This window comes from Puma concolor, chromosome C2 (genome assembly GCF_028749965.1).
Source record: "Puma concolor isolate L17-30 chromosome C2, mPumCon1.1.hap2, whole genome shotgun sequence".
NCBI classification, from domain to species: Eukaryota; Metazoa; Chordata; class Mammalia; order Carnivora; family Felidae; genus Puma; species Puma concolor.
In genome coordinates, this window is record NC_141675.1 from 27,189,339 (window position 1) to 27,213,071 (window position 23,733).

The 23,733-nt window shown below is 39.8% G+C and overlaps 2 protein-coding genes across 8 annotated transcripts in view; one reads left to right on the plus strand and one right to left on the minus strand.

Moving 5' to 3' along the window:
• PIK3R4 (phosphoinositide-3-kinase regulatory subunit 4) overlaps nt 1-23,310 on the minus strand; it is a 203,541-nt gene extending 180,231 nt beyond the window's left edge. The window contains exon 1 of one of the 2 annotated variants that reach the window (XM_086674276.1): nt 22,403-23,310. The gene's annotated coding sequence lies outside the window, so the exon portion shown is untranslated. Of the gene's footprint in view, nt 1-22,254 lie in introns of both variants that reach the window. The other variant, XM_025913349.2, reaches the window with a different exon arrangement.
• The window catches only part of ATP2C1 (ATPase secretory pathway Ca2+ transporting 1), a 174,690-nt gene that overhangs the window by 12,068 nt on the left and 138,889 nt on the right, over nt 1-23,733 (plus strand). For 2 of the 6 annotated variants that reach the window (XM_086674280.1, XM_086674281.1), the window contains exon 1: nt 23,396-23,665. The exons of the other annotated variants lie outside the window; for them this stretch is intronic. The gene's annotated coding sequence lies outside the window, so the exon portion shown is untranslated. Of the gene's footprint in view, nt 1-23,395; nt 23,666-23,733 lie in introns of those variants that run through there. 6 annotated transcript variants of the gene reach the window in all.

The window sequence follows — 23,733 nt, forward strand, 5'->3', positions numbered from 1 at the left end:
CCATGGCGTGGTCTCTGCTGTCAGCACAGAGGCCTCTTCAGATCCTCTGTCCCCCCTGTCTCTGCCCCTCCCCTGCTTATGCTCTCTCTCTCTCTCTCTGTCTCTCTCAAAAATAAATAAACTTAAAAAAAAAAAAAAAAGACATACATCTTGGATCATGCCTTCAAGAATAAGGAACTTTACATTTTTATTAAATGGCTTCCATGTGTCAGGAACTTGGCAAGTTTCTTTACAGACATTGCCATTTAATCTTCATAATAACTTTACAAAATTGGTGGTATTATCCCCACTTTATGGATGAGACAACTGAGGTTTAAAGAAGTGGGATCGTTGGAACATACTCATAAGCTATGGCAGAAGGTTTTAGCTCCAGGTTTGCTGGTCTGTCTGACTCCAAATCCTGATTCACTATCTCCTAATGAGCTACTTCCCACAGATAGTGTCCCCTTCTCCCCTAATTCCCCTCACTCTTTCTTAAAAAATAAAACCATTGTAACTACTCTGCAGGGAAAATACCTTAAATCCTGTTAGGTTGAAATCCACATTTTTGAGAGGTATTAAAAAACAAAAGTCAGCTGAGTAAATTTTAACTACCTCACGTAACTGCCAATTCATGAATTGGGCAGTATTCCACCCAGCAGGTAAAAGCTCTGTGGAGTTGTACAAAACGAAAGACTATTACAGGCAGAAGGGAGAGGAACAGGAACACAAGCTAGTCAAAGGTGGATTATGGGGCGTCTGGCTGGCTCAGTTGGTTAAGCGGCTGACTTCAGCTTAGGTCATGGTCTCACGGTTTGTGAGTTTGAGACCCATGTCAGACTCTGTGCTGACAGCTTGGAGTCTGGAGCCTGCTCTGGATTCTGTGTCTCCCTCTCTTTCTCTGCCCCTTCCTTGCTCATGCTCTGTCTCTCTCAAAAATAAATATATATATATTTTTAAGTGGATTGGTTATGGCTAGGTTATCTTCCTTCAGGGGACAGCAGGGCTCTATCAGACAGATTACCTCACTAGTGGTAATGATTCCAGGGTGACTGATTTATGATTCCATTCCTGGGAGATGCTGAAAGTGCAATTAAGTTGGGTATTAAGTCTCAGCTCGGTGACATGGGCTTAGCATAAGTGACTCCATTTGGGGCCTGTTGTCTCTTTCTTAACAATTCCCCCCTTTTGATAAGATTTTCAGCCTGAGAGATGTGATCCAAATTTAAGGCATTGGTGCCACTCCTAGCCACTGTTCTGAAGTTCTCGAGACTTTTGCCGATCTTCTGTGTGGTGTTTACACATTGTGACATCTTTCTGCTGGATCTCTGTGGTATTCACTGGTCATGACCTCAGGTTCACATTTTTTAAGTTGGTAATTCTCTTTGTTCCTTTTCTGATGTTCAAGTCTTAGGGAGATCATTTGCTTGTTGGCTAGTGGCTGGGAACAGGCATTTAAAGGTTTTGAGACAATATAGCACACCAGCAAAGCTACTATGAATGTTATAAGCAGGATAATTCCCAATATCTGGAGTGTGCTTTGGAGCCATGGTCCCCCAAGACTCAAACCAATCAAAATCACTTAAATTAAAGAAAGATTCCATTCAAGGAGTCTCTTTCTTTCTTTCTTTCTTTCTTTTTTTTTTTTTTTTAGTTTTTTAAAATGTTTATTTTTGAGAGAGAGAGAGCAGGGGAGGGGCAGAATGAGAGGGAGACAGAATCCAAAGCAGGCTCCAAGCTCAAACTCACAAACCTTGAGATCATGACCTGAGCTGAAGTCAGCCGCTTAACCAACTGAGCCAGCCAGGCAACTCCAGAAGGAGTCCCTTTTTTAAGCCAAGTGGCTTATTCAGTGATCTTATGTAGCCTTTTCATCTTCCTCAGAAGTGTTAATCTGAGCACAGCAGGTGGTATTTGCTACAGACACCTCCTGGCTCAGCTGAAAGATAATCAAAGGCTATTCTATTATCAAGAACAACCTTGGTCAGAGAGTCTAAGGATTTTTGTGGGACAGCTATTGCTTTAGCAACAGATTCTACAATATCCCCAAGAGTTAAGGAGAGGTTCTTGACCATAGCCTCATTTGCACTTACTCCCAGCCAAGAGAACAGTGATCTACCAGTGGAAACTAATTTTGAATCATGGATGCCTTCTGGTAATTTCCAGGTTAGTCTGTGGCTCAGGACTGGAAAAGTGACAGCCATAGAGGCCAGTAATATTTAAGGGTCTATAGACTACACAGGTGATTTTATTCTGGTTACCCCTTTCTTTATACAGAGCCTGGATGCAAGGCTCCCGGGTTTGGGATTGTTAATCAGAGACAGGGAAAGGCACCCTGAGGGTTGGGGAGTCTGACATGACAGAGGACTGAGTTTGTTCCAGAGAAACTGAGGCATTGGAAATCAGAGAAAAGTTTGTAATGGGCAGAACTACAGGATCACCAACATCATGACAAATCCAATAATCGTTTGTAGCTTGGATTATCCACCTCCTTTGCAATGACCTGAGATATGGGAACAATGGCATTACCTTTCAAAACCAGAACACAGAGGAGACAAAAGAATCACAAAGACCTTCATGGTGCAAGAATGAGGAAAAGGACGGTCGGAGAGGGAAAGAGGAATGGAAAGGAACATTCTTGATCCTTTTGATCCCATGTTTTGTGAGGAAGCAATCTACCTTGATGTCAGCTACGTCTCTTCCTGGTCATTTTTTTTTTTTTAACTTAATTTTTTTTAATGTTTTTTCTTTTTTTTTTTTTTTAATTTATTTTTGAGACAGAGAGAGACAGAGCATGAGTGGGTTAGGGGAAGAGCAAGAGGGAGACAGGGAGACACAGAATCCAAAGCAGGCTCCAGGCTCTGAGCTGTCAGCACAGAGCCCGACGCAGGGCTTGATCTCACGGACTGTGAGATCATGACCTCAGATGAAGTCAGACGCTCAACCTACTGAGTCACCCAGGCGCCCCTTTAATTTAATTTTTTAAATATTTATTTATTTTTGAGAGAGAGAGAGGCAAAGCATGAGCGGGGGAGGGGTGGAGAGAGAGACACACATAGAATTGGAAGCAGGCTCCAGGCTCTGAGCTGTCAGCCCAGTCCTGACGCAGGGCTGGAACTCATGAACCTGAACCGTGAGATTATGACCTGAGCTGAAGTTGGACGCTTAACTGACTGGGCCACCCAGGCTCCCCTTTTCCTGGTCATTTTTATTTTGAAGTCTCCAGCTGAAGTGGTGTTCCTAGAGTCTAAACGGACACTTTTTATTTCATTTCATTTTAATTTTTTTAAATGTTTACTTATTTTTGAGAGAGAGAGAGGGAGAGAGAGACAAGAGAGAGAGGGGGGAGGAGGGGCAGAGAGAGAGGGAGACACAGAATCCGAAGCAGGCTCCAGGGTCTGAGCTGTCAGCACTGAGCCTGACTTAGGGCTCAAACTCATGAACCTCAAGATCATGACCTGAGCCAGAGTCAGATGCTTAACTGACTGCGCCACCCAGGTGCCCCTGAAGGGACACTTTAATTCAGAGATGTCGTCCCAAAGTTCAAGTCTCTGAAGTTTGACTGCCATCTGGATAGTAAGGAAGACCTAATATAGCCCCTTCCAAGGAGATTTGAGGGCAGTCTTTGTTTCAAGTGATTCCAATTCAGAAAAATGGGAGAAAATTCAAAAAGTCAGTTTGGAGAGTCATAGCTTGATATTTAAGGAAGCCAGAAGAATTCAGCATCCGTCCAGTTTGTAGGTATATAACAAAACTTTAAAGACAATTACCAGGATTAGAATGTAATACCTACAGAGGTGCAAACATAATTTTTCTCTCTGCAGTCACCCTCATTTTTTACAAAAATGACCATAGTAAGACTAATTTGTTTGCAGTAAACTTGGCCTGATTATCTACATAAATGCAAGAAGAATAGCAATTGATCATATAAGCTGTTTTTAAGCCTTTTCTGCTGGAACTTTACATAAGGGATCTCAGATTAAACTCTTAAAATCTCTTGAGGCAAAGAAGCCAAACCAAGGACTCTCCATCAGATTTTACTATCAATGTCTACAGTCTGGGTGAATTTCTCTCTTCTCAAGGTCTCCCAAATATCCTGAGGTTCCTGGACCTGCCAGGAAGTGACCTTCCCTACTCGTCTAGTAAAGCTGCTGGGACTCCTGTAAGCAAGGTACCAGACCGGGTCACTTTTTCCAAGGGGCTTTATTGGCTCCATAAAGTCAACTTTAGGTCTTTAAAGCTGTCTGGTCATATCTGAGTCTATGCATGTCTCTTCAAATATGACACTCCAGTCAAAGCCTTGGCAATATAACGTGTTTCTAATGGTGTTTTGTTACAAGGAGAACAGATTCTTATTGAACTTATGCAAGTAACTAACTGTATTGCCATGAAAAGAATACTCAAGAGTTTCTGAATTCTGGAGGGATTGGGTAGGGAGGAAAAGTAATCTTGTCTTTGTTTACCAAGGTGTATTTTATCAAATTGCTTGAAGTCATAGTTCACTTAAGAGAAAAGGTTTCTTTAAATCTGGGGCAAGGGGGTGGTGGTGGGGGGGGTGGTGGTGGGGGAGCAAGATTAAGGAACCAGCATTGTTACAAAGAAAAAGTCATAAAAAAATTATGTTCATTCAGTCCTGTGTAGTTAATAGTTGTTCTGCTTGAATCCAGTTTTTCCATTAGTTCTTCAAATTCTTACCCAGTCACTCTCATAATCTTAAAGTTATTAGACACATGTAATTGTCAAAATCCTTTCTATGAATTTCCTTGAAGATGGAGCACTATTGCAAAAGCCTCAGAGTAAACAATAACTGTAAATGATAAAAGACTTTAAAATGGCCATGGTTAAAGACCTGGTGACAGCTCATTATAATGCAATTGGCAAAGAAATTTGGTTATTTCTGGGATACCTGGGTGTCTCAGTTGGTTAAGTGTCTGACTTCAGCTCAGGTCATGATCTTGCGGTTCCTGACTTTGAGCCCCGCACCGGGTTCTCTGCTAACAGCTCAGAGCCTGGAGCCTGCTTCAGATTAGGTTTCTCCCCTCTTGCTGGCCCTCCCCCACTTGCACTCTGTCTCTCTTTCAAAAATAAATAGACATTAAAAAAATTTAAAGAAAAGAAATTTCTGTGACATACATTTTAAGATATGAACTAGAATTATGACTGATAACATTATACAAGTATCAGATTTCTAGGAATATCATATAATTTCCAGAACACTTAAATTAATAACATACATCCATAAAAATAAAGCTAAAAAGATTTAGCATCACTTCTCATTTGATAATGTTTCCCATGTAATTTAACAAATCATATAAACCTAATTAGTTTAACTTCTCTCTTTTTACAAGGAGAGAGAAAAAATCATTTGCAACTTTCCAGGGACTCTACAAAACCCCAAGGTTACTTCCAATGCAAAAAAATCTTCATTTAGAATTTGATTTTGGGGAAGTTTGTCAAAAATATCAAAAGATTTAAAAACACTGGTCAAATAGGACCATAGGTCACTGTGAAACATACTTAGTTATCCATTTCATCAGAGTGCTAATTAAAGATTTTTTGCAGGTAGATACGGCAAGTTAAATTGTTATAAACAAAACAAAACTTTAGTTCTTTTAATAGATAAGACTTCCTTTCTTAAGTAATCATGACCTGACAAAGACAACAAGCAACACAGGAAACCATTTTGATAAAACACAGAATCTTTGTTTTCAAGGCAGATTACTTAAAAAGTAAAACAAACAAACAAACAAAAAAACAACACCTTTCAACAATCTCTTATTATCAAGAGCAGACCAATGGGCCAGGAAAACTTTATCCTTTCAGCAGGATAGGAAATTAAGTTTTAATTTTAGTCAAGCATATGTACATTATTGATATCAAAGCTTATTTTAAGAAAAAAAAACCTTTTAAGAAAACACTTATTTTAAGAAACAATTTTAGCCAACTGACTACACAAGGTACAACTCTCTCTTTTCCTCTCTTTTCCATTCTGAAACAACCAGGACAAATTCACTTATCTATTTTCTCCCTAAGAAAAACACATATCTATACCTGATGATTTCTCAGCCAAAACACACATCCTACCTTTCTTCCACAAAATTGTTTCCCTTATTATTTCTAGTAGCTTCAGTTACATACAGTAGCATTTTTACCCCTTAAAATTTGAATTTCTAGTGAAAATCAAGAAGTAAACAATTGAGAACAATCTGTTATGCCAGCATTCTTTTTATGGGTAAATATATGAACACATTTCATAATGTCTAGAAATACATGCTTCCTCATAGTAAATTTTCCAGTGTGTTGCAAGATATGTCTACTAAAAAACCCAAAAATCTTTAGTTCCTTTGTACTAAGAAGCCAAAAGTAGGTAAACTATGTTTGGTAATTAATATTTCACTATTTTATTGTATTTGGAAATGGTCTAGATAGTCAATGAATTTAACCTAACTCATCACTTAGCTTAGCAAAACTTTTAAAGTTTCAAGTAACCAAAATGGTTTGGAAACTGTTTTCTAGACATACATACCATAAAACATAATCATTGCTGAACATTTCACCAAACAACTCTTATCCCATTTACATCTATTTAATTCAGTTGTTCTTAGCAATTATGTCTAAACTACTTAAGAAAACTTAATGAGACATTAGACAAAATAAGCATCTTAAGCTTTTTTTTTTCTGACAAATTTTGTAAGAGATAACATGAACTTATTTGACATTTAATAAACCTAGGTAAAATAAAAGTATTATATTTAAGGCTAATGACTCTAAAGACATGCCTGCTTCAATTAAACTTACAAACTTAAACTAGTTTTTATAATTAAAGATTAATCCTTAATCATGCAATTTTGAAAATCATTTAGGTTAAGTTCCCATTAAATTTCTGAGAATTTTAGGAATATTTAATTCATGTAAGTGCTTGATTTTCTTTAAGCCAATTAAATAGAGTTGTTTTACAAATTAATTTTGGCAATATCACCCAGATGTAGGAAAATACACACATCTACAATACAATTTATGTATACACACACATAAACGTACAGATAGATACAGACAGAGAACTTACGGCTTTGGTTACAAAATTATAGCTAAATAATACAGAACTCAGCGATTATTTAAAAAATATATTTTATTTTTTAAAGTAAGCTCTAGACCCAACGTGTGGCTTGAGATCAAGAGTAACATGTTCTATCAACTGAGCTAGCCAGGTGCCCTCAAAACTCATTAGTTATAAATGAAGTTGGATTGAAAGTACATTGCTGGCAGATGGAATAAGTTATGTTCATCTGTTCACATACCTACAGTTTTGTTTTGTTTTGTTTTTTTTTTTACTAATATTTGTGGAAAAGACAAGATTTTTTTTATTCATCCAAGTTCCAAATAGCCTTACCCTCTTTTTCCCTTCTGATGAGAATTATTTCCCTGAAGTTTGCATTTCAAAGAGATGGCCTAGATATAAGTTCCTGGAAGAGACCAGGTAGGACATTTACATCTTAAAGCACAGGGAAAGAATATAAGTTCTTCCAAGAAGAACTTGTTTCATAAGGCCAGAATTTTTACAATATTTACAAGCCTTTGGAAATGAATGGGGGAAATCTGGGGACTGGCAAAAAGGATAGGTGCACTTTGAATTGTTTCTAGAGCTCTATTTCTGGGTTTGCCAAATTTTCTTTTCTTTTTAAAAAAATTTTTCCCCCAATGTTTATTTATTTTTGAGAGAGGGAGAGAGAGAGAGAGAGAGAGAGAGAGACAGACAGAGTTCGAGCATGGGAGGAGCAGAGAGAGAGGGAGACACAGGATCTGAAGTAGGCTCCAGACTGAGCTCCAGACAGAGCCTGATGCAGGGCTTGAACCCAGGAACCATGAGATCATGACCTGATCGGAGTTGGACGCTTAACCGACTGAGCCACCCAGGTGCCCCCAAAATTTTCTAAGATAAGGACAGTTGGTTTTAATTCCTCAAACAACTAGGCTTTAGCCTACATGTCAAGGAGCTAAACCATTCATCCAACTACATTATCCTCAGTTTGCCCCTTTATATCAGGGAGATCTTTAACTAAGATGGAAATCAAAAAGATTCTTATGTTCTGGATTTAGAACTGTCTTTGGAATGCTTTGGTAAATCCTTTCACAAAGATTTCAGGACGTTTAGTTCCCTGTGGGTACATTTAGTTCAGAAGAGCATTTTAAAAATTATATCAGGCTCTTAATATCAGCTTCCAATTTGGCCAATTTCTGACCACAGAGCAACTTTGAAAAAAAATCCTTTCAGGTATCTTCTCAGTTTTCAGCTGGGACAAACAGTGAATATTCCTGACAGTATTGAATAACCCCTTGGATGCAAGAGGCATCCCCAAAGAGGGTACACAAGATATTAACCTCCCAAGATCCAGAGCCACTCCCAAAGCAGCCAAGAGAAAGAAAGACTTAGGTAATTTCTCTGAGGGCTGGCAGCAGTTTGGTAGGACCCTAGATGCAAACGGAGTTTAACTCACATTTCTGTCCAGCCATATCTAATCATAAATGGGGTACAACTGGCTATATTTTGGAGTCCTCAATCTGACAGTTACCAAACCAAGTTCTCAGGACACAAAACAAGACAAATAAGAAGGTAATGGCTGTCACTGGGAGAGAAGAGATTAAAAGCAATGGAGAGAAAGGGACAGCATGAATTTTTATTTTCCTCCTTCCACCAGGCATTATAGACAGAGGTTTGGGAGAGCTGACTCTGGTATGAATTCTCACCCTTTGCTGGCTTCTGCCAACTTTTCCAGGATCCCATATGTAGGCTCTAGTATTTATCAGAATTTAGTAAAGATTTCAATTAATTTTAATTTTAGTTTCTCTCGGCTGTTTAGGGGAATAATGTAGCAGTTTACCAGAAAATCCCTCAGAGTCCTGTCAACCCTGCAAGGGTCCATATGGGAGCCCTCCTTCCAAGGTAGATATGGGGGCATCTGTAGGGCCACTACCTTGTTGGACTTTTGTTAACAGTCTTGTAGTCTCTTCAGAGTGGAACGATAATTCAGATAGAGGATTACTAGAAAGAGTGCTCAAATACAGAATAGAGGGGAGTGGTAGGAGTTACGTCATTCTTATAATCTTCTGTTTTGAGTGAGTATCTCTTATGTCTTTAGTTTTCCATCAGCCTTTTGCAACAAATCTTTCCATGAAGCTACTTTGGAATTTTGCAGCCTTTTGAAGGCTTCTGCATGTCAATGAAAATAGGTATCCAATTCTGTTTGTTTGATTTAGTAACCTTTGCTTTCAAGTACACTTTAAATGAACAATATTGTCTAGTTGGTATAGTCCCTGTAATGGCCATTGTAACTCTTGGTTGTTTTTAGTAAGATTTTCCCATTTTTGTAGATATCTACAGTTTCTGGGACCATAGTTCTTAGACATAAAATAAGCAGGTGTCCTAGAAGGTGGCACACTCAGTTCTTTGGAACTTAAGGATCTTATTTCTTTAGCTACACCTTGGGTCTTTGGGAGCCAAATTTATACCTAAAAGGGATGTGACTCCAGGTTGGGGTATGTGTGGTGTTTTACAGTGTACCTTGTTGCACAGAAATTTTTAAGTGCTTGACTCATGCATAACAACTTTATGGCTTTTGGCTTGTGAGATTATCACTAGCAATAGCCTCTACCTACACAAAACAATACAAACAAGCATATGCACAATAACACACCAGGAGTAACCAAAGAGATGTTACTGCGGACTGACCGATAAAAGGCCTCATGGGTACCACTGGCAATTTCCAACATAGAACTGGGGGACTGGGGAAAGGACTGAACCAGCATACCCCATCAAATGGGAACTGGGGACTAGGATTCCAACCAAATGAGGAACTGTGGACAAACCAAGGGCTAATGACTCAGGTTCCAGGTAGAAACTTCTTCTACCAGCTCAAACTGACCTGCTAAGTCCTAGACTGAGAATTATGGACTAAACCAAGGGCTAAGGCCTGTCATTCTTTTAGAGCCTTCTGTCTGTCTAAACTGACCCTTTGACGTGGACTAGAAAGCCAATTAGATCCTGAGCTCAATACAAAGACAGCAGAGCTCAGAACCAAGAGGAATTTATCCACAGCCTTCAGAAATGGTGAGAAAGACCGAGAGTTCAAAGGGTTCATAGATACTAGTGCCTGTGTTTCCCATCCCAGAATCCACCAGAAATTTCCTTTGGATCTCCCTGCTGCCAACAAATCTGTTAAAAAACAAAATTCATCTGAGTACATTTTAAAGACCTTATTGGCTTTATTTAACAATTTGTGAATTGGGCAGCATCCCAACTAGATCTGAGAAGTTGTATAAAATAAAACACTTCTACAGGAAGAAGGGAAAAGGGTAAGGAAGTTGTACTAAAAAAAAGCAGATTGGTTGTGGCAAGGTCATCTTCCTTCAGGGGACAGCAGGGGTCTATCAGGCAGATTACCCCACTAGTGCTAACCAGGTGATTCCAAATTGACTAATTTAAGATCTCATTCCTGGGAGATGCTAAAATTGTAATTAAATTGGGTATTAGGTCTCAGTTTGGTGACATGAGACTTAGCATAAATGACTCCACTTTCGGCCTGCTGTCCCTTTTTTAACAGAGGTTTAAAAATTACTCAATTTGGAGGAACTTCTTTTAAGAAAAAGAATACAAAATTGTAACTATTAAATTAGAGACATAGTGACTATTGGAATAGAATAAGAAATCACAACAAATTTGGGTGACAAATTTGAGATCACAAAATCTGGAAAAATATTGTTTTAACTAATTAATGCATCCTAAGATGTTTTGTTCATACATTTTTGGACTATAGATTCTTTAATGACCAGTTTACATGACAATGATTTTCTAATAGTCTCTAAAGAGATAACAACAAATAATCCAGGCACTACTTTAACACATTTAACTAATATTTGTTTTTTATTAGAGTATAAAAAAGCTCCATAAACTAGCTTCTGGATCTCTTTCTCCACCCACATACTTCAGGTGCTGGGCACCAGTGGATGCATTTATAATAAGGTTTTCAGGCCTTGTGATTTAGAATAGCAGGAAGTAGAAATATTCTTGGATGTCCTTCCTCTACCAGCACAGCCAGCAATAACTTAACCATACACAGATATGCACAACCCACATTTGTATAAATGAAATCCAAATCCAAATGAAACCTAAACGTATCTCCATCTCAACTTCCTTTAAGCCAGATCCAAAATTTTGCCCTAGGGCACTCCAATGCTACCTGATAGGAGAATTGTGACAGAGGAAAAGTTGGCCAAAAGAGTAACTCTAAAATCAACCGCAGTAAAAACATCCTTTGCAAATGTTACCAAGCCGTAAGACCATCAAAACTTTGCTAGAATCTCTTTAAGGGCCTTTAAAGGGGCCTCTGTAAGTGAAGGGCTCCGAAACTTAAGTTTCCTTGGTTTCCAAGAAAATTAGCTCTGGAGGAAAGTATGACACAAAAAATGACATTTATACCACACATGATGCACAAGAGTCAATGCCACAGGGTGGCTTTAAAAGTAATGTTGTGTGTGGTCTTACTCTGAGCAGCTCCCAACTCCATGGAATGAGAGGATGTTCTTTCAGTGTGTTTTGCTCTGTAGTAAGTAGCACTATGAAGATGGGGATGTTCTGATACTGCTAAAACTCAAAGGTTCACCCACCCACACAACCCCATTTATATTTGTTATTTGTTATGGAATAATTTGCAAATACGACAGATCTCAAAACTCCCATATTGGTGTAATTGGTATTAAACACACCGTTTACTATCCTTCCAAGCAGGCTAGTTAACACACACAGAGAAAAAGCATCTTATTGTTGTTAAAGACTACGGAGCAGAAACATTATATAGCATGAAAGAAAGTCTTTAAGAATTCATTAAGATGTAATCAAGCTATTGCAAACTCATCTGTTATTTGCAATTATAATATAGTTACTGTAACTTGTCTCTGGATAAAATCACCTTTATGTTGGATTTCTTTGCTTAATTTTGCTCCTTGGTGATGTATTCAAATGCCCAGTTTTCTCATGTACATCTTCCTCTTGCTAGAAACTCCTGACTCATCTTCCTCTTCTTCCTTCATTATACAAATAACTGTCCTTAAATGTTGACAGTCCTTATAATTGTGTCCTATACCATTAACTCTATTATAATATTTGCCACTAAACTTGACTATGACCTATAAGTACATATCAAAATAAATAAAGCTTATCACAGTAGTATTTTGGTCTTATATATGAGTGCATAGTTTGTAATCAAATTGCTTACATTGATTGAATCAGGTAAAACCCTATTTCATTAGTCTTTGAAACAATTGTTTTGCTCTGTCCCCAACACATAATTTCTGTATAATGTACTTCAGAAAAAAAAAGTGTATAGTCTCTGAAATGTTATATAGCTTTTTTTATTTTTAAAGGATCAAACTATTTCTCTAAGGAATAAACTGCTTCAATAGAATGGCATTTTCCACTTATGAAGATTTCCCCCACTTCATTCATCTAACTGGGCTGCTAAAACTTGATACACCTGGTCAAAGAAGCATTGTTCCAAAGGTTCTGACTTGAAGTTAGAAAACAAGGACTGGCTTATGGCTGGAGCACAACTAATGTTCCATTGCCCATGCGGTGTCCCTCTAATTTTTGTTTTCCTCCATGCCAAACTGTGGCTATGATGATATGATGCTCAGGGTTATTTAAGAGGGGAAAAATATGATCTCTTTATGGTCTTAATGCCCTTTCTCCTGGTCATTTAAAATAACTCATTTTAGGCCAACAGGTATCTACTCAAAGAAGTTCAAAGCCCTATAGTTTTAAGAGTTAAAATTCTTTTAAGAATTTAAGTCATTCTTTTAGAAATGCTGGAGGAGGTTTAAAATACTGATAAACAGATATATTCTCTCATGCTATTTTTTTTTTAGAATTGAGGACTATTGGCATGATCAAAATATTTTCAGATGAAAGTTTTAAGTTTCCTGTAAACCGGTGCTCAAATTTTACCACTGGTATCATATGAAGGAACAGTTAAATGATAGTATGCGTGTGCTACTCCCAGAGTTGCTAATTCAGTAGTCTGAGGTGGGGCCACAGAATTTACACTTGTACAAAGTTCCCATGTGGTAGGGACCACAGTTTGAGAACCACTGATGAAGATCATTTGGTGATGCATCTTTTCAAAACCAGAGCTGACAGGGGTTGTACCTTCTTGAGCATGTATACCATTTGGAAGATGGAGAGTCATTTCCAAAGTCTGGGGGATAGTGATGATGATTTAAAGTTTCATAGATTCTTTAAAAAAATTTTTAAGTTTATTTATTTTGAGAGAGAGAGAGAGAGAGAGAGAGAGAGGTAGAGGTGGAGGGAGAGAGAGAGCAAGGGAGGGGCAGAGAGAAGGAGAGACAGAATCCCAAGCAGGTTCCATGCCATCAGTGCAGAACCCAGTGTGGGGCTCTAACTCACAAACTGTGAGATTATGACCTGAGCAGAGATTGAGAGGCGGATGGTTAAATGCCACTCAGGCACCCCAAAGCTTCACAGATTCTTAACTTAGGCTGCCCATGCCTAGTAGCATCATATAATTTTCTGTAATGCAAGAAGTCATTAAACAGTGTCTTGCTATAAGTGTTGTGGGATCCCTGAGCCAGACAGTCAAGAAAGAATTCTTGAGACATGGTGCAACTTATTAAGTTTATTTAAGTAGCACAGAGATAAGAGCCATGCATGGCAGACAGAGCTGCACCTTTGCTGTATGAAGTTGGTGGTTACATGCCTAATGCTCAAGTATGAGGAGATGTACAGGCAGTATTAGATCATAAATGTTTTCTTTGAATTTCTACTCATGCAGCTACTTTCACAGAATGTCTCTGGTGTTTATCATTCAGCTGGATATTAATTAACTATTGGTGAGATGTACAGGCAGTCATAAGACCCTTTAAGAATGTAGCAACCAGTATGTATTTGATCCTTATCAGAACTATGCAGGCTGTAGATCAGCCTTCTGGGCTAAAGGTGAACATTTTTCTGCTTCTGTCCCTCATCATAAGAATAATCTAAAATCTCTTTATCTTTTTAATTCCTTCTTTTGTAGCTGTTTAGTCACTAAAATGGCGTTGCAACTGAGATTTTTAATTGTTAATTTAAATTATGGAATATAATAGTTGTATATCCTCCATACTATCTAAAGCCATTATGAAGTTTTAATATTAAAAACAAAATCTCTTAATTTTTCCTTGCCCATAGTCTGGTTAATATGTAAATATAATTATAAGCTCGGAAGAAAGAAAAATTTACCACTCAGAAAGATAAGTATTCCTATACCTTTCAGTGGCTTTTAGATCCTCAGAACGTGTGCTTTATATGTATTCTGCTGATTTTTTAATAAGGCATGTTAATGAACATGTCTCAATTACCTATTGAATAATCTCTCTAAAATGCCTGTCTGTAATTATTTACTCTTAGGATTATACTTTCATTTTAGCAGTAATTTCAACTCTGAGAAGATAAACCCAAGGGATTCTAGAATAGCTTCTGCTTGGCATGATTTCCCCAGTGTCCGAAGGTTAAATAAGTGAATGGATGTAGACAATGACCAATGATGTTGTAAAATAAAGCCCTTATTAATTAATGCATTCTTGAATGTCATCAAACGAGCTATGGGGCAGATATCTTAGGTTCGGGAATTAATGGCCATCAGAGTTGCAGGGTGCCCCATTGAGCTGAAACATGCAAGAATTTAACAAAACAAATGATAAATTGTAAAAGGTAATTCAATAAACAGGGCAGCTTCTTAAATATTCTCTCATGGGTCACTGAAGAAGCATTAAGGAAATTGAAGCCAAGATGGATATTTGACTCCTGACTTTGACATTGAGGAGTGAGAAATTCTTGTGCAAAGAGTTTCCTTCACCTGTGTGAGTCCCAGCCTTGTCAGCTATGAAAAGCAATTAACAAGATCTAGTCTGCTTACCTCACATGGTTGTGAGGATTAAATTTAATTATGTACGTGGAACTGTTAGGCCAACTGAAAAGCCCTAAACAAATGTGTAGTTTTGTTGGCTGTTCACTGAAAGTTGATTCTCATTTCCCTAAAAGTAATACAAATTCTTTAATCAAATATGCAATCTTTACCTTTCCAAGTGCTTTTTGAGGGTTAAAATGAACAATTTAATCATTTAAACCAGGGAAGAATATATTAAGATTTTTTTTCTTTAAAAAAAATTTTTTTAAATGTTTATTTATTTTTGAGAGAGACAGAGGCAGAATGCCAGTGGGTTAGGGGCAGAGAGACAGGGAGACACAGAAGCAGAAGCAGGCTCCAGGCTCCGAGCTGTCAGCACAGAGCCCGACGTGGGGCTCAAACTCACCAGCTGTGAGATCGTGACCTGAGCCGAAGATGGACGCTCAACCGACTGAGCCACCCAGACGCCCCTTAAGATATTTTTCTTAACATTATAGCTTTTTAACTGCTCTAAGTCAGAAAATAAAAAGTTGATGTGCAAACTTCAAAATAATAAATATTTTTGTCAAGTTTGTTTGGAAAAAAATGACCGGCATACTTCAGGAAGGTGTAAACTTAATTTTATTTTAGCAATTTCACAGTAGAATCTATCACTAAGTAGTCATTAGCTGAATAATTAAACAAGAAAAAAAAATTAAACAAGAAAAAGCCTGATGTTAGGGCACATAACTGTATAATAAAACATTTTTTTTTGTTTTTGAGTTGATTTACTTTGAGAGAAAGAGAACACAAGTGGGGGAGGAGCAGAGAGAGGGAGGGAGGGAGGGAGGGAGAGAGAGAGAGAGAGAGAGAGAGTGAGAATCCCAAGCAGGCTCCACACTGTCAGTGCAGAGCCCAATGCAGGGCTCGAGCTCACAAACAGTGAGATCATAACCTGAGCCGAAATCAGGAGTCCGGGGTTTAACTGACTGAACCACCCAGGCACCCTTAAAAGTTCTAAAATCTATCTAGTTTTCAAGAGTTATGTGCAGTTACATAATTTAAAAATACTCCTGATTAGTAATAAGTAAAATTTGTTAAAGGAGTTTTTGAAATTAATAGCCAATTTTTTACTAATATGCTAATATGGAAAACCTTTAATTTAAAAAACCAGAGGAGTGCTTGGGTGGCTCATTCCGTTGAGCGTCTGAATTTGGTTCAGGTAAAGATCTGGCAGTTTGTGGGTTTGAGTCCTGCATCGGGCTCTGTGCTGACAGCTCAGAGCCTGGATCCTGCTTCTGATTCTGTGTCTCCCTCTTTCTCTGCTCCTCCCCTGCTCGTGCTCTGTCTCTCTCAAAAATAAATAATAAACATTAAAAAATTAAAAAACAGGGGCGCCTGGGTGGCGCAGTCGGTTAAGCGTCCGACTTCAGCCAGGTCACGATCTCGCGGTCCGTGAGTTCGAGCCCCGCGTCGGGCTCTAGCCTGATGGCTCAGAGCCTGGAGCCTGTTTCCGATTCTGTGTCTCCCTCTCTCTCTGCCCCTCCCCCGTTCATGCTCTGTCTCTCTCTGTCCCCAAAAAAATAAATAAACGTTGAAAAAAAAAAAATTAAAAAATTAAAAAACAAACCGGTAACACTCCCTTGTTCAGTTTTTTCTGACTTACATCTTGTTCTGTAACTTCCCACTGATTAACATTGCCTTTAATATTAAGGTACTTTATTTAATATTTTATCATTTCATATGACACAGTACTTTGAATTCTTTTAACTTGTGTAGGAGCAGCCAAAGCATCAACCAATACATTAACCTGTTTATCTAAAGTAAACTGTTTTTTTCTCATTTAGAACTCTGTCAATTAGGATGCTTCTAGCGGCAAGTAACAGAAAATATAATTTACTATCTCATATTAAAGGAAGTCCTGTGGTAGGACAGGCTGCAGGATTGGTTGATTTGTTAGCATAATTATGTATTAAAAGACTTGGCTTCCTCAGATCACTGCTTTGTCATCTGTGGTGGTGGCTTTTCTGAAGAAGAGGGGAAAGATGGGTAATAAGGTGGCTGCAGCACTTCCAAGCATTCAGAATTATGGGGAGGGCTTGTTAAATCACAGATTGCTAAATCCAACCACCCAGAATTTCTGACTCAGTAGGTCTGAGTGGGAACTGAGAATCTGCATTGCTAATGAGTTCCCAAGTGATGCTGCTGCTCCTGGTAGTGGGGGCCACACATTGAGAAACACTAATTTAGACTAAAGATCCTGGAGGGGAATGGATGATGGAGGATCACTGGTAACATTCATTACAAGATGTCCTTTATCATTTGGAATATAACAGACAGTTCCTTTTGCTCTCCTCATAAGGCCTGATGCCATTTCTAGTTTGTCAGCTTCCTGTTCAATATTCTACAGAGGGACAGTGCTCACTTAGAATATCAATAGTCCTATGGTTGAGGTAGCAGTTTCTTAGAAAATCGTTTTGCATTCAACTGTTTGAACCAGGGACTGGTTGAGCCAGTTCAAGCCCCACGTTTGTACTTCAGCTTATTTGTTCCTGTCCTGTAGAAAGCTTTATTCCCCTTTCTTTCCAGAATCCCCATTTTCTTAATTCCCCAAATAGAGAATATTTGGCAATATTAGGTTATTTCTAATATCTTGTGAAATAGGTTACGTGAACATTGCCTTTTATAACCAAGAAAGCAAAGTTGCCTGAAGGTATATAATGTGCTGCTAATCTAATTTTCAATATATATTTTTTAAAGTTTCATTTATTTTTGAGAGAGCGAGCAAGTGAGTGGGGGAGAGAATCCCAAGCAGGCTTTGCACTGTCAGTGCTTGCAGCCTGCCGCAGGGCTCAAACCCACAAACTGGGAGGTCATTACGTGAGCTGAAAGCAAGAGCAGAACGCCTAACCAATGAGCTATCCAGGCAGCCCTGCTAATCTAATTTTCCATCTGATTGTTATTTGTAGTGATGAATTTTCTAACCTGAAGATTTAACAGTTTGCTTGTGTTGCAAAAACTCCTTCCTGCCAATTTGTAATTCTCCTTCTCTATCATCAGTCTTGCAAACCACCTTATCAAGTTGCAATTCTCCTTTCTCTGTTAGCTATTTCATAATAAACCTTTTGGTATGGCTTCCTTATTTTGTGTAGTATGCTCAATATGAATATGGTCTGTTTGCCTGACTGTCCAGGGCTAAACTTCAGAATCCTCATAAAACCTTAGGCAATTTCTGTGCTGATCACCCTCTCTAATTTATTACCATAATGGCATTTTTTGTGCCTTTTTTCTCATTTGTTCTCACATCAGGAAGCACAGTGGAGAGAGATGATTTCTGCAGGGGGCCTGGAAGGACTTGGGACAAGTTCAGGCAAAGATGCAAGCTTTGCAAAAAATATTTGACTTCTGGAAAATGGTGGGCTAGAAAATTTCTAAGTGCAAAATGTACCATTTTGGCAGTCTGAGGAAATGCAACCTTTCCCAAGGCTCTCTCAGACCTCAGTGTGCAACACAGTACAGAGAGATGAAAAATGTTTTTGATGAGAAATTGAGGAAGCATATAAATGGAGGGAGGAGGCCTAGGCTATTACTGCAGACACAGCAGGGGGCCAGCAGATAAAATATAGAATCTGTTTGATAGTTTCAATTAATTTATGACAACCAACCCACCTGCAAAACTTTCAAACTTAGTAGAAGATGCTGGCCAGTGCCAATTTAATGTAGTTGGCTATTCTAAGGCCTGTTGCTTAAACCTAGTCTCTAAGCTGTCTTGTCTAAGAATTAAAATTCTGTGTTTTGATCCTAAGGTAATAACTGAAGACTGTGCAGGAAATTATAACGCTTTGACTCTGACAGGCATTGATACACATGCCATCAAAATCCAAAGCACAAGCTCAGCTGACATTTCCTTTGTGCATGGAAGCAGCCATCTCAACATTGTTATCTTTTAATTTCAATTAAACCCATGGTTACCTGGGTTCAAAATCTGGGTGTGAAATTCCATCTTCTCTGAGCACTGTTCAGGTTTTAATACTTCTTACAATGATTAGGACTTCTTGTTCAGACCAAGTTGTCCTAGCTAACCTCTTTGTGGTTTGAAGATTTAAGTTTACTTTTAAACGTCGGAAAATGCCTGAATTCTTTGCTTTACAGGAAAGTAGAAGCTCATGCTTTAGTTTGATCATAGGTAGCAAGTAGCAAAGTCAAAGATTGGATTTTTTTTTTTTAAAGGTGGAATTATGTTTACTCATTCAGCAACAAATATGTATTTATGATGACCATTTTCCAGATTACCTATTTATTCAATAGGTCTTTATTATGGTCTTTACTACAGACAAAACAGTTTTTGGCACAGAGATGAATTAGGCTGGTTTGGAAACTAGACAGAATATCTTAAAAAAAAATTTTTTTTTTTAATGTTTATTTATTTTTGACAGAGAGAGAGAGAGAGAGACACGGAGCATGAGCAGGGGAGGGGCAGAGAGAGAGGGAGACAGAATCAGAAGCAGTCTCCAGGCTCTGAGCAAGCTGTCAGCACAGAGCCTGACGCGGGGCTCAAACCCACAGACTGGGAGATCATGACCTGAGCCGAAGTCGGATGCTCAACCGACTGAGCCACCTAGGCGCCCCATAGACAGAATATCTTTTAAATGGGTACATTTTTACCTTAAGATAAATCTTGGAGTGTATGTAATATGGTATATTGTGTGTCTGTTTTGTGTGGAAATAGTGAAGTCCAGAGTCAACCTCTGGATATGGGACTTCAACTCACTTTGCTCTTTTTCCTTCCCTTTCTATCTTTACCTCTGCCCCCCCCCCCCACCCCTCCCCTCCAATTCAGAAGACTGGTAGTAAATACCAAAGATCCCAAATATCACCATAGGCTCAGAACGTGTTGAATGGGGAAACTGAGTCACACATAAACTTTAAAAATTAGGGGCGCCTGGGTGGCGCAGTCGGTTAAGCGTCCGACTTCAGCCAGGTCACGATCTCGCACTCCGTGAGTTCGAGCCCCGCGTCGGGCTCTGGGCTGATGGCTCGGAGCCTGGAGCCTGTTTCCGATTCTGTGTCTCCCTCTCTCTCTGCCCCTCCCCCGTTCATGCTCTGTCTCTCTCTGTCCCAAAAATAATAAATAAACGTTAAAAAAAAAATTAAAAAAGTACACTTTAAATTCTCTAGTTTCTTCTGCTCAGTTTCAGCAAGCATTTCATGTTTAGAATGCTAGCAAGGGTGGAAGCTGTGAAATTTTGTGGGCTAATAAAATATTTGTAAAGTACTTGCCTATCTCTGTGCTAATAAAGCCAAAACACAGGTAGCTCATTTTTATTCTTGCTTCTAATTTTTACTCTTCCAGCACTGCTAAGACACAGAACCAAGCAGATGGATAGCAATTCTGGCAGGTGTTTGTTAGACACTTATTCTGCCTGACACCGCTTATAGTAAAAGGCTGTACTTCCCCAAATTTGACCCTTAGCATGTCCTTTTCCCATAGGAAGAAAAATATTTCGGCTCTTCCGTTGAGTGGGTTAGCTTATAAAAATAAAGTGTCATGTCTTTAGATGCTTTTAAAATATCTACCTTGAAAAAAACTGACAACTTCTTTTCTAGCCCCTGGATACAATTCCTTAACTATTAACCTTTGGTACTTAAAACAAGGTTAAAATAGCCTTTAAAATAAAACATTGAGGAAGTATTTTGAAATAACCTTTTCCAGGTTAATTTTTACATCCCAAAAGGCCACATATTCCATTATTATCCAGGTTTATAAAAATGCCAGCTATCAAATTTCATACTAAAAACAAGATGCTCACATCCTTTGTGCAATAAGGCATAGTATAAATAAAATTAGAACACCATGACTGTTCCTTCCTCAATCTTCCCTATTTGTAACATTTCCCCCAAGCAGAAATGCCTGACAAATTCTCCTTTATAGCTCATATGTGAACACTTTTTGCATCAGATACATAATTAATTTTGTAGGTTAAATATTCAGAACAGGAGTAGATTTTTAGAGCATTGATTCACAAAGAAGAAATAAGAAGGAATTTGAACATAATACATTTCATTGCTATTAATCTCATTCTAGCTAAGAGTCAATGCTTTTGCTTGTTTCTCTGTATAATAATCTTATATTTTTATAATGCCTATAATTTACAACCTACCTTCACTTTATCAGATCCTCACAACAATCTTTTGAGGGATAGAAGGATAATTATTATGCCCTACATCTGTATCTAAAATATCATTCTATGTATGTATATTGTGCAGTGTACATATAGTTTAGTCCCCTTCCCCCAAGATGAGGAGGTAGAGATTGCTACACAAAAGTCTCATGGCAGGTTAGCTGGTCATAGGAATAAACGCTGGGAAAAGGAAGAGGTTTCCGAGGCTCATGGCTAAAGCATCCCCCACTGCTCTGGCTTGAATAGTGTTAATACATGCTGTCTTTCATATACATAGGAAGTCAAAGTTGGTGCTACTGATGTTGGCTAGTTTGGTGGAAGAGGTGTTCAGACACAGAACAGAACATCACTGTGAAGATGTGTTGATGAGGTTGAAAGATCTGCTGAGTGGTTGAACCAGCTATCCTTTAAGGCTTTTTGCGGCTCTCACGCCCAGGAATTTGTGAGATGACTAATGGTGGAATAAGAATGCAATATATAACTCTTCTTCTGGACAAAGCTGGTTTTATCCAGTTTCTTTTTTACCTTAGCAATAGGAACAATGGCCTTCACAATTTAGGCAACCAAAAAGTAAAATTTCCATGTCAGCTACTTTGGGTGTAAGGCATGGGGTGATATATCCTTTGGGGAGTTAATTATGAATTTAGTGTTAATGCTGGGGTATTGGAGTACACAACAGATACTTCTGAAGTTACCTCAGATAAAATGTCTGAGCTAACTAAAGAAACCCAATATTAAATTCTGTACTGTGAAATTACCCTCTTTGTAAGATCATATGTTCATATCAAATAATGTCTACTTTTACAGTTTCTACTTTAGATGCTAATGTTTTTGGTAGTATGCTGTGCTGTCAAGGTCCAATAAGTATAGTAACTAATAATCATTACAAATTGTTTACAACATTGAGCAAGAGATAGCACATTCATCGTTGTACAAATGAGACTTTTAACACCACCGGGTAGACAAAATTCACTAACCATGTAAGCCAAAGGTGTGTCATAGATAGTAACTCTGAGACTAGAAACTAGTTCATCCTAATTTTTATGTTTTGTTTTGGAATTTAAAAGTGACTTCGTTGAATAAAATTTCAATGTTTCTTAATTGAAAAGTAAATCTAGAAAACTGTCCAGGACTTTTGATCCTAGACTAGTTTCACTTACTTGGGATTAAACAGGGAAGACAGGCAACCCGGTCCATTTGCTTATTTTGACGTTGAACATGTGGTCAGAGAACATACTGGGAAGTGTCACAGGACCTGAGATAAGGGGCAAGTTTTTAAAGAGAATACGTGTTGATGGAGAGAAAAACCTCTAGCACACAAGGGAGGACTTTTCTTCTGCGGTCTCTAGACAGTTCTTTGTGGAGGATGCGGTCGAACTCAGCAGGTGTAGCCCTGCCCTCTAGTGGATTTGGATGCGAGAGGGCTTCAGTTTAGTTTCCTGTGCCTGGTTTACTAAGGTTTAGTAACATCAACCATCTATAAAAATCACTTATTGGGGGATCTGGATTAGATGCTGGCAAAAAAACATAGCCAGTGGCCGAAGGCAACGCCCGTTCTTCGGCTTCTATCTCTGGACGCTCAATTTCTAGTTGTTCCAATCTTTCGAGTTCCACACACTTGAAATGAGTAAAAAAGGCTGAGCCCTCCCTTGAGCTCTGGGGCTGATCCTTGCCCTCTCATTACATACAGGCACCGAAGCAGATCCCTCATCGGGACAGAATTTTGGGAAGTCGCCCGGCGATGACCTCCTCCCGCAGTCAGAGCAAAGAGGCCGTACAGGGGTCTGCCAGTGAGGGTGGGGAAGTACCAGTGAGAACACCAGAGTCTCTCTGCGTTCGCCCCTTCCCTCGGAGGTCCTCGTGTCGTCTGCCGAGATTGTGACGGCCACCCCGACGGGAGGGGCTTCCTAAGTCGCCTTTGTTGAGGGAGCTCAAATACCTCCGGGACGGGGAGCATGCTCGAGCCTGCCCGCTTGGCCCGACCCCACGGCTGCCTCTTGAGAATGTGTGGCCGGGGCTGGGGAGCGGGCGGGTCTCCGACCCTCGCGCCCAGTGGGTGCGTAGAAACGGGCGGGCACCGTTCCCGGGGGTCAGCGAGGAACCTCCACAGGGCAGGTAGGGCCGGGGCGGGCCACCGGCCCCGCACGCCCTCCTCCGGGAGCGCTCCGCACCCAACCAGAGCCCTTTCGGGGCGGACCGCTCGGCCTTCGCTTCATTTCCGCCGTCTGCGCCTGTGCGTGCCAGTGCGCGTGCGCGCCCTCCTCTCGCAGCGGAAGTAGTAGCGACAAAGCTCGGTCCACGGCGGGCCCGGGAGTGCGGGGCGTGCTGGGGCGGGGGGCGGCGGGGAGGGGCCGAGCGCAGGAGGCGGAGGCGGGAGCAGACCAGCGCGGCCGCGCCGAGCCGGCCGGGCCGACCGTGACGGGTCCCCTCACCTCCTCTCCTTTCCCCTCCCCGACCGCCCTCCCGTTCGCTCCTTCCTCACGCCGGGAGTAGGCTCCCGCCTGGCGCCGCCGCTCGGCGAGCCACTCCTCTTCGCCCCAGGCGCGCGGGGCGCTCCCGCGAGCTCCGCGGGTGAGTCCCCGCAGCCCGGAGGAAGGGAGTCTGGGGCTTTGGGAGGGCACCAGTATTACCTATTGCTT